We start from the raw sequence: 12,639 nt of genomic DNA on the forward strand, positions 1-12,639 counted from the left end.
TACTGAAATGCCACAGTTTTTTAAGTTAGCCTAGTCAATGAGGATGCAATCGAAGAGAAACACTGAACAAATTGAAGATAATAGCCTGCTAACCCAATAAAGCTCTAAATCTCTATAACCAAAGTAGGCCTAACCCAATCACGTCTACTCGATAGTAAATATTTTTTGTGGATACTACACTCGGGTCCTAGACGTCGTTAGAAAGGGTGATGGAGGCGCTTAAGACGGGCTTGACAAGCGGCAAGGTGCGTCAGAGCGTTGAGGGTAAGGCGCATGCTGGGGCATTTGGGAGTGGAAGTACACGAGGACTTCCTAGGGGGTAACCCATCCTAGTACTACTCTAGCTCAAACACGCTTAACTTCGAAGTTCTGATGGGATCCGATGCGTTACTGCTGATATGATCACATCCATCATTCCTAGTGCTCTAAATTCTATTAAACACCTCCTTACCCTCCCAAATGCCCTGGCATACACCCTGCCCTGCACGCATTGACACACCCTACCGCCTGTCACGCCCGTCCTAAGCACCTCCATCACCCATCCTACCGATGTCTAGGCCCCAAATGTCGTGTCTGTAAAAAAATATTTATTATCTAGTAGACGAAATCGTGCTGAATTCCGACAAAAAAAGGATGCAATACGAGGACTTTCCAAGTTGTCACCCATCCTAGTACTAATCTCGCCAAGTACGCTTAACTTCGGAGTTCTAATGGGATCCAGTACAAGGTTCAAAGTTCTCAAAACTTAAACATGTTATTCACCTTCAATAGACATGTGTTCATCCTTTTTTGACAAAATTTTAATATTCAGTTATGCTCAAAACCCCAACTCAACCTCTCAAGCGGGCATTACAAGACAAATAATCTTTTTAACTAAGTTAAGTTATAGATTACACAATCCCAATACAGATAAAATATCAAATAAGGCCCCCATACGGGCCTCAAAATATAAATTACTGTCCCAAACTACAGTACAACTCCAAAGTTTACAACATAGAATTTGACTAATCACCCCAACTTAGGTCTAAGAAGGATATCCAAACCTACCTCGATAGCCAAAACCGCACTCGAACACCTCTATCGGATGATCAACTCTCGAATTCAATAACCAAAATGATAACCCACTATCAAGAATGAAACATATGTGTCACAAGGTTTCCAAGACACCCATATTGATAGGTTTTGAAATTGGGGGTAAAATAGTCCAAAAAATAATCATTTTTGAAAAGGGTCAAATTAAGAATTTTATTGCAAAATCACATTCTACTAGTTATAAGAAACTCATGCTTGAAAAACCCATAAAAATAGAGTTTAAAATGAGTTAGATCACCATTCTCCTTAGGTTCGGATTAAGGAAGAAAACAAGAAATTTGAGGTTTGAAACTAAAGATTAGGAGTTGAAATCATGACATAAATGATGGAATATGAAATGTTTTAGTGAAATATTACTTACCCCAAATTTACTTGAAGAAATCTCTCCAAAATCGCCCCATGAATCTCAAAAGACTCAAAAATGGTGAAAATGGGGTTTCTCCCAAAGTTGAACACTGTTCAGGTGGAACTTTGCATCGCGATTGTGATCTACTAATGTTCGCAATCGTGAGGACATAGGAAGAAAAGAATATCGCAATCGCGAACCTCACCTCATAATTGCAAAGACCATAATCCTGACTCATTGCGATCGCGTAGCCTAAGATCGCAATCCTGATGGATCAATGTGACTGCACTAGAAACTAGCAAAATTCCAAACTCAAATTCTCTGATCGGACCCTCGGAATTTATTTGGAATCCCGTACACACAAACCATAGATGTACTCCAACTAAACTCAATGATCCGGACTCAATGAAACTATTAGAATTCAAATTTGTGGTCTCTTTGATCAAGAATCTGATAAGTCGCAACTAAACTAGGTTTGACACTTAAAATACCCAAAATACCCTTGGAACCTCTAAAAAATTACAACAAACCCCTTTCTAGTGTTAGAATCACCCCCTAAAACTATTAGAATCATCAAAAACCCAATTTGAGTCTCCAAACTCGATTTGTTGACCAAAGTCAAACTTAGCTCATTTAACACTAAACTTTCCAACTTGGACCTCAAATTCAAATATCAACCCCAAATTTAATTCCGATGACTCTCCTAGACCAATTTTCATATTCCAGAGATGATAAAATTGATGGAATCCCATTTCGAGACCTGTAGCTCCGATTGGTATCGAAAACTGCTTTTTAACATCTTAACTGTATAAAACTCGACAACTTGCCCAATTCACAAACTATTATGACTTTAACACATTCAACCATACAAACTGATCAAATAACATTCAAGGGAACTATTGAGCAAGGTAAAATGATAATTTTGTGAAAATTTTCAAAAATGACCCTCAAGGTCATTACAATTCCACAATTTCTTTTTTGATCTATGAAAGCTTGATTTTAAGACTTTGTTTCTGGTATTTAACTACTTTTAATTTATTTTTCTTTTTTTGTTATTTTCTATTTGGATAAATATTAACCTATCGATGGATTAGAATAGGTTCCATCAGACCTTGATTTTTGAGCTGTGACAACCTCTTTCTAGATGATTGCTCAACCTATTGACCGAGGATCTCGAGAATAGATATATATATATATATAACACCATACTATTCTAACTTAGAAAAAAATTGAGAAGCTTGGAGAAATAAGGATAGAACAGTGTCTAGGTGATCCACGAGGGCACCTACAATTCATAGAATCTTCTATGAGTCGTGGGTGTTACTCGTAGACCCCCTCAATACTTAAAAAAAATTGAGTTGTTGAGAACCACCCTTGAAAGCCTGAGTTACTATCCTTACAAAATCTGTGACCCATAGAGTTACTCGTAGACCTAAGTGTCACATTCCAATATCAATTAGAATGTACAGAGGTTCTTACAACTGGGTCCTACAACCCGTAACAACTTTGATGAGCCATAGGAAGCCCATAGAGCCCAACAAAAAAAAGACCTATGTATTCCTATGAGGAGCCTTTAAAATTCATCTTAGAGTCTATGACCCGTAGAAGGGTGGTCGTAGACCCAATAAGCCAAATTTCAAAATGTCAATTTTTTGGACCCCAGACCTTACGACCAGTCTTATACGGTTCGTAGGAAGTTCTACGGTTTGTAGAATGACCCATAGCAGCCCAGAATCAATTTTAAGTGGGATAATTTAGTCTTTTCCCATCTTTTTCAAACCAAAATCCAGACGTTTTGGGAGTAAAATATGTCCCACATCAGTACCCAATGATGTTTTTCCTTTATTAATACTAAAAATATTTTGAAAGCATGGATTGAAGAAAATAAAAGGCTAGGATTCAAGAGTTTCAATCAAGATCTTTGAGTTTTGCTTAGATAATCTTCATTCTAGGTGTGTAAGCATAATCACAACGAGAAACTGAGTTTGTCCTTATGCCCTACATATTCATTCAATCAGTATGAGTTTGAGTTTGAGTTTTAATCCTATTAACTTGAGTTTTTGAGTTAGTTATACAATCTTCTTATTGAGTTCTCTATGTATTTGTTCCAATTGTGATGACTCCCATAATTCAAGTTCTTGAATTATCATTCATGTTTACATTCACATGAACCCTTGTTGATTATATCTACATAGCTTACTGTTATGCATTATTTTGAGATAAAAGACTGATAGATTTTATGTCTCTAATTGAGAAAGGAATTGAGTATCAGTTTGAGTTTTGAGAAGTCTTTCAATCATTGATTTTGAGCATGATTATTATGAGTCTAAATGAGTTTGAGAAATAATGCATTTAAAAACTAATCTTAGACTGAGTTGAAAAAATAAAGCTATATTTTTATGCATTTCTTTAGTTGAGAGTATAACTATTTTAAAGAGAAAAGATGAGTTGAGAAGAGTTGAGTTTAATTGAGAAAGGTCCAATGAGACTAAATGAGTTATATTTGAGTACTTATACTCACTTGAGTTCATGAGCATAATAAATATATTTTGGGAGTAGTATTGAATACTGATTTGGTAAAAATTTAAATAACTCAAATTCCATAAACTATGTAGCAGTGTAGGATATGATTATAGAGTTGATTCGGGCGACTCCTTACTTCTATCCCTAATACAAACTTTTACTTGATCCATGAGATGAGTTGTGTCTCTTATCCTTGCAAGGTATTGGATGGCTAGGCAACGAAGGCAGTTCGTTGTATCATCATAATGCTTATAGTGATGGTTGTCGGTTAGAGAAATTCTCCAAAGAGTAAAATATTATTTTATTACTAAGATGCATTTACTTATTCATATTTTTACAAAACATTGTCTTATTCATATATTGCATGCTTTATTGAGTTGAGTAAATTAAGCATTCATTCTATTGAGTTGAGTTGAGTATTCTTGAGTATGTTTCCTTTCAGTTATTTTACATACCGTTCATTCCATGTATTGACACCATTCGGCGCTACATCATCTTATAATGCAGATATAGGTTATAGAGTCCTCAATAGGCGCATCATTAAAGATCACATTCCACTAAGTTTGTGAGACCTCTTTGCATTCAGAGGATATATTATGTCATTTATTTCAGTCTTTACTTATTAGTCTTTTGAAGTATTTATGGGTTTATCCTAATACCTATTCAGAGTCAATTACCGACTTCATAGACATAGACAAAGTAGACTTTATTTAGTTTTATATTCAAAGTTAAATTCATGATTTGCAAATATTGAGTTTTATTATATTCAAAGTATTTTTATAATTAATTATGAGAAGTTGCATTTTTATAAACTTGCATGCCCATATTTAACTATTTGAGTGAGTCGAGTCTTCCGCTGAGTAGTTAGTTAGGCCTAGGGTTTGCTTGGGAACCATAAATGGTTTTTGAGTGTCGTCTATGCCTATGGTGTGGACTCGAGGCATGATAATCTTGGTATCAAAGACAAAAGTTCAAAGTCCTAGGATGCCTGTGAAGGCATATCTAGTAGAATCCTTCTTATCAGCGTGAAGCATGCCACATCTATAACATTGAGGCTACAGGTCTTTAGGAATTGTTTCACTTCTTTCATACTCCAGTTTGTGTGATATAGTTCAACTCTATAAAAATGCCTTCTAATTCATATGTTTCATACTTTCATATTATTCCTTCAAAACACACTATGAGCCAAAGGAACATCATTGACAATGAGATTCTACCACCATATGGAATGCAAACCCAAAACCAAACCTGAGCAATTGAGCCTGAGAATAAGAATTGAACTCAAGAGGTTCCATAGACTGCTCAACCTACCATGAATTCTGAGACCGAGTTTAGAGGATCAATTTTTAAATGGCTGCTTAGTCTGGCCGCCAGAGTACTCCAGTCCCTAGCTCTAGTTTTCAAAAGCTATCTGTTGCTATGAGGATTAGATATTTTTTAAGTATGAACCCACCAGTCTTTGCCGGATTCAAAGTTAAGGAGGATCCCCAGAACTTCATAAATAAAATATGGAAGATTCTGAAAGTTATGCATGTGACTAAAATCGAGAAAGTTGAGCTTGTTTTCTATCAACTCGAGGATGTTGCTAAATATTGGTAAAGTCAATGGGAGGAGAGTCATGGTGAGGATATTGAGCCTGTTGTTAGGAGGAGTTCGAGAGTGTATTCCTAGACCATTTCTTTTCCCGAGAGCTAAGGAAAGAAAAGGTTAAGGAATTTGTTGATCTAAAGTAATAGAGGTTGACTGTGAAAGAGTACAGCCTTAAGTTTATCCAGTTATCCTCGTAAGCTCTAAAGATGATTCCTGATGTTAGAGAAAAGATGAGAAAGTTTGTCTTTAGCCTAGACTGACATGTGAAGAAAGAGTGTCAGGTTACATTATTGATTCTAGATATGGATATCTCCAGACTTATGGTGTATGCTCAACAGGTTACAAAGAACAAAAGAAAAGATAGGGAGGAGCACCAACATAAGAAGAAAAGGTCCACAGGTAATGAGTCTAACCACCAGAAGAGTGTAATGGAAGCCATTCATTTTTTCAGAGAAGGTCTTTTGGTTATGCACCATCATCAGCGAATACACAGGCAGTGAACAATAGAAATGACCAAAGATCTCATGGTAATCAACACTTCAGAGCCTAAGGTTCACAGTCTTAAGATTGTGTGGCTTAAGGTTCTTCTCGTAAGTTACCTTGTGGTAAGTGTGGTAGATTGAATTTAGGAGAGTGTCGTGATGGCACTAATAGTTGCTACAAGTGCGACTAGATGAATAATTTATGAGGGAATTCTCGTTTGGCAGGCAAAGTAATAGGGGTAACAAGGCCCAATCTTCTTCACCAACACCAAAAGGTAGAGGTAACTAGAGAGGTACTAATTATGGAGCAGGCGGAAGTTCAAACCGTTTGTATGTTATGGCTAGTTGCCAAGACCAAGAGAACTCGCCAAATGTTTTTATTGGTATGCTTTGATCCTTTTCTCTAAATGTTTATGCATTACTTGATCCAGGTGCTACCTTATATTTTGTGACTCCATATGTAGTTATTATGTTTGGGATCCTCCTCGAATTTCTTCTAGAGCCCTTCAGGATTTCTACTCCTATTGGTGAGTCAATTCTGACAAAGAGAGTCTCTCAAGATTGTACAATTTCTATTTACCATATAGATACTTTAATAGACCTAGTCAAGTTAGACATGGTAGATTTCAATGTCATCCTTGGCATGGATTGGCTTCATTTCTGTTATGCCTTAGTCGATTGTAGAACTCAAGTTGTCAGGTTTTAATTTCCAAATGTGCCACTCATAGAGTGGAGGGGTAGTCCACCAGTCCTAAAGGTTGATTTATTTCATACCTTAAGTCTAGAAAGTTAGTTTCTAAGGGGTGTATCTACCATATTGTTTGAGTTTGATATGATAGTGTGGAGACACCATCCATTTAGTCAGTAAATCGTAAAAGAGTTTCCTGGGGATTTACCTAGAGCCCTCTCGATCAAGAAATAGATTTTGGAATAGATGTTCTTCCTGATACTCAACCTATCTCTATTCAGCCATATAGAATGGCCTCAGCCCAGTTGAAATAATTAAAAGAGCAATTGAAAGATCTTTCAGATAAGGGATTCATCAGGCTGAGTGTCTTGCCTTAGGGCGCTCCTATCCTATTTGTGCTAAAGAAATATGGTTCCCTTAGAGTGTGTATTGACTAATGTTAGTTAAACAAGGTCACCATAAATAATAAGTACCATCTTTCAAGAATCGATGACTTATTCAACCAACTTCAGGGTGCCACTTATTTCTCTAAGATAGATCTCAGATTAGGCTATTATCAATTGAAGGTAAAAGAAAGTGATATCCTGAAGACAAACTTCAGAGTGCCACTTCTCATGTTGTTTGGTTTAACTAATGCTCCTACAATATTTATGGACCTCATGAATAGAGTGTTCAAGCAATATCTAGACATGTTTGTTATCATTTTTATCGAAGATATCCTGATCTATTTTAGAAACGAGGAGGAGCATGTCAACCATCTCAGAATTATTCTCCAAACTCTCAAGGACCTAGTGTTGTATGCTAGAAATTTTCAAGTGTGAGTTCTGGCTTGCATTTGTGGCATTCCTAGGCCACATTATTTATGGAGATGGTATCCGGTTGAATCACAGAAAATCGAGGCTATTAAGAATTGGTCCAGACCCACATCCTCGACTAATATAAGAAGTTTCTTGGGTTTGGCTGGTTGTTATAAGATATTTATAGAGGGATTCTCATCCATATCATCTCTATTGACTAAGTTGACTCAGAAGAAAAGTTCCAATGGTCAGATGCTTGTGAAAAGAGTTTTCAAGAGTTAAAAACTCAATTGGCTACTGCTCTAGTTTTGTCCCTACCCGAGGGAACAGATAGTTTTGTCATTCATTGTGATGCGTCTAGAGTTGGATTGGGTTTTATATTGATACAAAGAGGTAAATTCATAGCTTCTGCTTCCATACAGCTTAAGATTCACCAGAGTAATTATCTAACTCATGATCTAGAGTTGGTAGCTTTAGTATTTCCTTTGAAGATGTGGCATCATTATCTCTATGGCATGCATGTAGATGTGTTCATTGATCACAAGAACTTGTCGTATATGTTTAGTCAGAAAAAGTTGAACCTGACGCAGAAGAGATGGCTTGAGTTGCTCGAGAATTATGACATGAGCATTTTCTACCATCCAAGTAAAGCTAATGTTTTTGTTGATGCTCTTAGTAGGTTATCCATGGGGAGTACTGCTCATGTTTAGGAAGATAAGAAGGAATTGGCTAAGGAAGTGCATAGACTTACATGTTTGGAAGTTTGCCTTATGGACTTAGATGAGGGTGGTATCATCATTTAGAACAGGGATGAGTCTTCACTAATTGTTAAAGTGAAGGAAAAGCAAGATCAAGATCCCATTCTACTTCAATTAAAGAAGGATGTGCACAAGTAGAAAGTGATGGCTTTTTCCAAAGGGGGAGTGGTGTGTTAACATATCATGGTCGATTGTGTATTTTAAGTATTGATGGTCTTTCAAATAGAATCATGGTAGAGGCCCATAGCTCATGATATTTGATTCGTCCAGGTTCCACCAAGATGTACCATGGCTTGAGAGAAATCTATTATGGAATGGCATCAAAGGAGATATAGTAGATTCTGTTTCCAAGTGCCGAATTGACAACAAGTCAAAGTTGAGCATCAAAGGCCTTGTGGGGAAGCTCAGAACATAGAGTCACCAAAGTGGAAATGGGAGATATTAACATGGACTTCATTACAAGCTTACCGCGATCTCATAGGCAGCATGACTTGATTTGGGTGATTGTGGATAGGATGACCAAATCAACCCAATTCTTATTCATTAAGACTACAAATTCAGTAGAGGATTATGCCAGATTGTATAGTTGTGAGATAGTCTAACTTATGAAGTTCCATTTTCTATTATCTCAGATAGAGGTTATTAATTCACTGCTTAGTTTTGAAAGTCATTTTAGAGAGGTTTGGGTTAAAAGGTGAATCTTACTACCGCTTTCCATCCTCAAATGAATGGTCAAGCAGAGCGTACAATTTAGACTCGGAGGACATGTTGAGAGATTATTTCATTGACTTCAAAGGTAATTGGATAATCACTTACCTCTTATAGAGTTTGCATACAATAATAGCTATCACTCAAGTATTCAGATGGCTCTTTATGAGGTTCTATATAGGAGGATATGTAGATCGCTAATTGGTTGGTTCAAAGTTAGTGAAGCTGAGTTGATAGGGCCAGACTTGGTTCATCAAGCTATAAAGAAGGTGAAAATCATCGCAAAATCATCAAAAGTCCTACACTGATGTTAGGAGAAGAGACTTAGAGTTTGAGGTGAATTATTGGGTGTATTTGAAAGTTTCGCCCATGAAAGGTGTTATGAGATTTGGGAAGAAAGGGAATCTTAGTCCTCATTACATTGGACCATACCAGATTATTAAGAGAGTTAGTAATATTGCTTATGAGTTAGAACCACTATCAGAGTTAGCGGTCATTCATCCAGTGTTTCACATTTCTATGCTTAAGAAGTGTTTGGGAGATCTTTCATTCATTTTCCCAATAGAAAACATTGGTGCGAAAGATAACTTGTCCTATAAGGAGATTCCTATCCAAATACCTGATTGTCAAATTTATAAATTGAGGACTAAAGAGGTCTCTTCAGTCAGGGTTTGTGGAGAAATCAGTTTGTTTTAGGAGGCTACATGGGAAGTCGAAGAAAATGTAAAAGCCAAGTACCCGCATCTATTCATCTTTTCTAGTGGCGATGAAGAAGGTAATGTTCCTATTCCTATCTTAGATTTTAGTACCTTCTTGAGTATTTGATTAGTTAATCTTGAGTTTGAGTCTTTGAGTTTTGGTATTACATTCGCACATTGAGTAAATTCTTAACTTGGTCATCATTCGAGGATAAATGATTCCAAGGGGGGGATATTGTAATATCCCGTATTATTCTAACTTAGAACAATTTCGAGAATCCTAGAGAAATAATGACAGAACATTATCCAGGGGAGCCACGATGCACATACGATTCGTTGAATGTTCTACTAGTCATAGGTCTGACTCGTAGGCCCTCTCTATACTAAGAAAAAAACTGAGTTGTTGAGAACCACTCTTACGAGCCTGAGCTATGATCCATAAAAAACTCTACAACCCATAGAATCACTCATAGATCTAAGTGTCATATTTCAGTAGCTACTTGAATGTGCACAGGTTCCTATGACCCGTAATAACTTTGACGAGCCATAGGAAGACTCGAAAAGCCCAACCCTAAAAAGATATATGTATTCCTACGAGGAACCTTTACAAATCGTCTTAAGGTCTACGAGCCGTAGAAAGGTAACTGTAGACCCATCAATCCAAATTCTAGAATATCCAATTTTTGACCCCAGACCCTACGACCAGTCTTCTATGGTCAATAGGAAGTTCTATGGTCCATAGAATGACCCGTAGCGACCCAGAGTAAATTTTAAGTAGGGATGGTTTGGCCTTTTCCGACCTTTTCCAAATCAAAACCCTAATATTTTGGGACTAAAATATGTCCCTTATCAGAACCCAATGATGTTTTTTCCTCATTAACACTTAAATATTTTGAGAGCAAGGATTGAAGAAAAGGAAAAGCTAAAGTTCAAGAGTTTCAACAAAGAGCTTTGAGTTTCGCTTAGATAATCGTCGTTCTAAGTGTGTAAGGCTAATCACAACATTGGATTGAGTTCGTCCTCATACCCTACATCTTTATTTAGTCAGTATGAGTTTGAGTTTGAGTTTTAATCCCGTTAACTTGAGTTTTTGAGTTAGTTATATAATTTTCTTATTGAGTTCTCTACGTATTTGTTCCTATTGTGATGACTCCCATGATTCAAGTTCTTGAATTATCATTCATGTTTACATTCACATGAACCCTTGTTGAGTATACCTGCATTGCTTACTTTTATGCATTATTTTGAGATAAAAGAATGATATATTTCATGTCTCAAATTGAGAAAGGAGTTGAGTATGAGTTTGAGTTTTGAGAAGTATTTCAATCATTTATTTTGAGCATGATCATTATGAGTCTAAATGAGTTTGAAAAATAATGCATTTAAATATTTCTCTTGAGACTGAGTTGAGAAATTAAAACTATATTTTTATGCACTCCTTGAGTTGAGAGTATAACTATTTTAAAGAAAAGAAATCAGTTGAGAAGAGTTGAGATTAATTGAGCAAAGTCCAATGAGACTAAATGAGTTATATTTTAGTAGTTATACTCACTTGAGTTCATGAGCATAATAAATATATTTTGGGAATAAAATTAAGTATCGATTTGGGTAAGAGTTTAGATAACTCAAACACATAAACTACGTAGCCAGTGTATGATAGAATTGTACCATTAATTCGGACGACTCCTCACTTCAGTTCCTGATATGTATTGGATATATGAGATGAGTTGCGTCCCTTACATCAGCAAGTTATAATATGGTTATGGCAATGAAAATCGCTGTATCATCACGATGCTCATAGTAATGATTATCGATTAGAGAAACTCCCCAAAGAGTAAAATATTATTTTATTACTAAGTTGCATTTACTTATTCATATTTTTACAAAGCATTGTTTTCACAACCCAAACTAGGGTCTAGATGTGACACGGCAATTAGGATTCCCGAAGAAACCTCAACCAAGCCTCTTAGCATATCATAAGCATACATAAGGTAAACTATAAGCGGAAACTCATAAAAGTCCAAGAAGACAAAGCATAGCTAGAGAGAATCAAGAAAACATAGAATCCTTACACAATATCCCCATATGCCTCTACATGACAGCCTATAGAATAGCCTTTAAACATCACCATAGTCTAAAACAGCAATAAAGAAAAGAATGACTAGGATTGCCCTTGAAGCATGAGGACTCACCACACTAATCTTCAATGGAACACCAACTAGCCACGGGAAGAGGATGGAGTGTCTGACTCTACATTGTGATATAATGTAGGCAAAAAGTATGCGTTAGTACATTTGAATATACTAAGTATGTAGGCAATGCACTGCGTAGAAAATCATGTTTGTGCAAATGACCATTTTAAGTAGCGTGATAGAAGAAGTAGTAAAAATTATAAGTAGTCACAAGAAGGAACAATTCATAATAAACCATGCGAGTATCATATAAAGTAAATGATAGGATTAGTCATTTAAAACATAAAAATGACAATACATATGTGGGATAAGAACCATAACCGACAATAAGCTATAACATGGAATCTTGTTGTCTCCCCATACAATAAAGAAAAAGGAGAATCTACTTGCCAAGGTAGACTCTACCCCGCTAGGTAGGTCATAACATACATTATATGTGGATCAACTAGCTAGGCCAAAAAGGGTAATCATACGGTGGCACGCAGTTATGGGACAAAAGACTTTATATAAGGACCCCATATTTCGAGTCCCCACCTCAAGTCCACATTCGGTGCTAAATCAAATCCCACAGAATACATTCATAGCATGACAATTGTAATGGACATATATCATAGTCATGATCATAGGTTTGAAATTATAGAGTATCTCATTTTCATAACATAAGTGCAATGCGGGTATTGTCCTTCCACATTACAAATCATACATTCATAGTTCAATCATTAGGTCTTAAGGCACCACATTGGGCCCTAAGTCACCTTTACCATA

General features: G+C 36.3%; 1 pseudogene; it reads right to left on the minus strand.

The window, feature by feature from the left end:
- Positions 1-292: 292 nt before the first annotated feature.
- LOC129878029 (5S ribosomal RNA) lies at positions 293-410 on the minus strand (annotated as a pseudogene).
- Positions 411-12,639: the final 12,229 nt, after the last annotated feature.

This window comes from Solanum dulcamara, chromosome 12, assembly GCF_947179165.1.
Source record: "Solanum dulcamara chromosome 12, daSolDulc1.2, whole genome shotgun sequence".
NCBI lineage: Eukaryota > Viridiplantae > Streptophyta > Magnoliopsida > Solanales > Solanaceae > Solanum > Solanum dulcamara.